Genomic DNA, 4,231 nt, shown 5'->3' with positions numbered 1-4,231 from the left:
CCATAGACTCAACACTGCACCATAGACTCAACACTGCACCATAGACTCAACACTGCACCATAGACTCAACGCTGCACCATAGACTCAACGCTGCACCATAGACTCAACACTGCACCATAGACTCAACACTGCACCATAGACCCAACACTGCACCATAGACTCAACACTGCACCATAGACTCAACGCTGCACCATAGACTCAACGCTGCACCATAGACTCAACACTGCACCATAGACTCAACACTGCACCATAGACTCAGCACTGCCCATAGACTCAACACTGCACCATAGACTCATCACTGCACCATAGACTCAACACTGCACCATAGACTCGACACTGCACCATAGACTCAACACTGCACCATAGTCTTAACACTGCACCATAGACTCAACACTGCACCATAGACTCAACATTGCACCATAGACTCAACACTGCACCATAGACCCAACACTGCACCATAGACTCAACGCTGCACCATAGACTCAACGCTGCACCATAGACTCAACACTGCACCATAGACTCAACACTGCACCATAGACTCAGCACTGCCCATAGACTCAACACTGCACCATAGACTCAACACTGCACCATAGACTCAACACTGCACCATAGACTCAACACTGCACCATAGACTCAACACTGCACCATAGACTCAGCACTGCACCATAGACTCAACACTGCACCATAGACTCATCACTGCACCATAGACTCATCACTGCACCATAGACTCAACACTGCACCATAGACTCAACACTGCACCATAGACTCAGCACTGCCCATAGACTCAACACTGCACCATAGACTCAGCACTGCCCATAGACTCAACACTGCACCATAGACTCAACACTGCCCATAGACTCAACACTGCACCATAGACTCAACACTGCACCATAGACTCAACACTGCACCATAGACTCAACACTGCACCATAGACTCAACATTGCACCATAGACTCAACACTGCACCATAGACCCAACACTGCACCATAGACTCAACGCTGCACCATAGACTCAACGCTGCACCATAGACTCAACACTGCCCATAGACTCAACACTGCACCATAGACTCAGCACTGCACCATAGACTCAACACTGCACCATAAACTCCAACACTGCCCATAGACTCAACATTGCACCATAGACTCAACACTGCACCATAGACTCAACACTGCACCATAGACTCAACACTGCCCATAGATTCACACTGCCCATAGACTCAACACTGCACCATAGACTCAACACTGCACCATAGACTCACCACCTCCCATGCGTCTCGGTGTATCCGTGGCTGTGCCACTGTCGCCCCCTACCGCTGGTGAAGGTCGCTGCAGCTCTGTGGAGCTGCTTCAGGAGATGTCGCTCTGAGCGACATTTGCCTGAGCCGCCTCGCACTGCGGGGAATCTCTGTGAGCTATGAGATGTTGACCACCTCGCCTGGTGTACAGGAGGTCGTGGGTTCCACCATCATCATCATCATCACGGTAGCTATGAGATGTTGACTACCTCGCCTGGTATACAGGAGGTTGTGGGTTCCACCATCACTATCATCATCACGGTGGCTATGAGATGTTGACTACCTCGCCTGGTGTACAGGAGGTCGTGGGTTCCACCATCATCATCATCATCACGGTAGCTATGAGATGTTAACTACCTCGCCTGGTCTACAGGAGGTTGTGGGTTCCACCACCACTATCACCATCACGGTGGCTATGAGATGTTGACTACCTCGCCTGGTGTACAGGAGGTCGTGGGTTCCGCCACCATCATCATCATCATCACGGTTGCTAGGAGATGTTGACTACCTCGCCTGGTGTACAGGAGGTCGTGGGTTCCACCACCATCATCATCATCACGGTGGCTAGGAGATGTTGACTACCTCGCCTGGTGTACAGGAGGTCGTGGGTTCCACCATCACCACGGTGGCTAGGAGATGTTGATTACCTCGCCTGATGTACAGGAGGTCGTGGGTTCCACCATCATCATCATCACGGTGGCTAGGAGATGTTGACTACCTCGCCTGGTCTACAGGAGGTTGTGGGTTCCACCACCACTATCATCATCTCGGTGGCTAGGAAATGTTGATTACCTCGCCTGGTGTACAAGAGGTCGTGGGTTCCCCCACCTCCATCACCATCACCACGGTGGCTAGGAGATGTTGACTACCTCGCCAGGTGTACAGGAGGTTGTGGGTTCCACCACCATCATCACCACGGTGGCTAGGAGATGTTGACTACCTCGCCTGGTGTACAGGAGGTCGTGGGTTCCACCACCATCACCACGGTGGCTAGGAGATGTTGACCACCTCGCCTGATGTACCACCATCATCATCATCACTGTGGCTAGGAGATGTTGACTACCTCGCCTGGTGTACAGGAGGTCGTGGGTTCCACCACCATCATCACCACGGTGGCTAGGAGATGTTGACTACCTCGCCTGGTGTACAGGAGGTCGTGGGGTCCACCACCATCATCATCACGGTGGCTAGGAGATGTTGACCACCTCGCCCGGTGTACAGGAGGTCGTGGGTTCCAACATCATCATCATCATTACGGTGGCTAGGAGATGTTGACTACCTCGCCTGGTGTACATGAGGTCGTGGGTTCCACCACCATCATCATCATCACGGTGGCTAGGAGATGTTGACTACCTCGCCTGGTGTACAGGAGGTCGTGGGTTCCACCACCATCATCATCATCACGGTGGCTAGGAGATGTTGACTACCTCGCCTGGTGTACAGGAGGTCGTGGGTTCCACCACCATCATCATCATCACGGTGGCTAGGAGATGTTAACTCCCTCGCCTGGTGTACAGGAAGTCGTGGGTTCCCCCCCCCCCCCCAATATTTATTATAATTACGGCCTTGAGTGGTTTGTCACGTCAACAAAACGCGGTGCCAATTCGTTACTAGTTCAGCACTGACCGGTTCATATGTTGAATTGTAAACGTTGTGGGCTTGCTGGCGAAACGTCGGACTTGAAGTGTAAACGTTGTGGGTTTTTAGTCTCCGAGTAGCGTGACACAGCCAATTAGTTAAGGGGTCTGTCACGTAAACAAAACGTGGCCAATTAGTTACTAGTTCAGCACTACACCGGTTGTGTGATAGAGAGTTAAAACCCACTACAACACATTTACAATTCGAGTAACGTGACAGCAACAATTACAGCAACAACAACAGCCGGCATCCTCAGGCGGTAGCCAGAATTCTGAAGAAGTTTTCCTGCTTCGGTTTTAAATGGAGTCAAGGGGATGGCATCACTATGAGGTGTGAAGACCAGAGGGAGGAGGGGTTAAGGCAGTCGTAGAAGTTACAACTCATCATGTTCATCTCAGAAGATGCCGTACCTATTATATCGGTTGGGGCCGTAACAGTCAATGAACATACTTAATGTGTGCACAGTATGTTAATCTGGGAATATGCGATACCTATTATCAGTAGGTTTATTCATAATGCGTGTACATCATGTTAATCTTAGATTATGCAGTAGCTCGTATTGTTTTGGGTTAGTCAGAGTTAATTAACATTTTTAATGTAAGCGCATTATGTTGACCTGATAATATGAAGTACCTATTAACGGTTGGGTTAGTCACACAGTTAATGAACTATATATAATGTAAGCGCATTATGTTGACCTGATAATATGAAGTACCTATTAACGGCTGGGTTAGTCACAGTTAATGAACTATATATAATGTAAGCGCATTATGTTGACCTGATAATATGAAGTACCTATTAACGGTTGGGTGAGTCACAGTTAATGAACTATATATAATGTAAGCGCATTATGTTGGCCTGATAATATGAAGTACCTATTCACGGTTGGGTGAGTCACAGTTAATGAACTATATATATAATGTAAGCACATTATGTTGACCTGTTAATATGCAGTGCCTAATAACGCTTGGGTGAGTCACAGTTAATGAACTATTTATAATGTAAGTACATCATGCTGATCTGTTAATATGCAGTGCCTAATAACGCTTGGGTGAGTCACAGTTAATAAACTATATATAATGTAAGCGCATTATGCTGACCTGTTAATATGCAGTGCCTATTAACGGTTGGGTTAGTCACACAGTTAATGAACTATCTACAATGTAAGCGCATTATGCTGACCTGTTAATATGCAGTGCCTATTAACGCTTGGCTTAGTCATGACACAGTGAAATGCTCAAATGATGAGTTCGTTGTCCACCCGCCCCCCGACTCCTAGGCGAGAAAACAAACACCCAGG

The sequence above is a fragment of the Petromyzon marinus genome, chromosome 66 (genome assembly GCF_048934315.1).
Source record: "Petromyzon marinus isolate PM22_M1 ecotype Great Lakes invasive population chromosome 66, UKy_Petmar_22M1.pri1.0, whole genome shotgun sequence".
Taxonomy (NCBI): Eukaryota; Metazoa; Chordata; class Hyperoartia; order Petromyzontiformes; family Petromyzontidae; genus Petromyzon; species Petromyzon marinus.
This window is presented reverse-complemented; position numbering follows the sequence as displayed.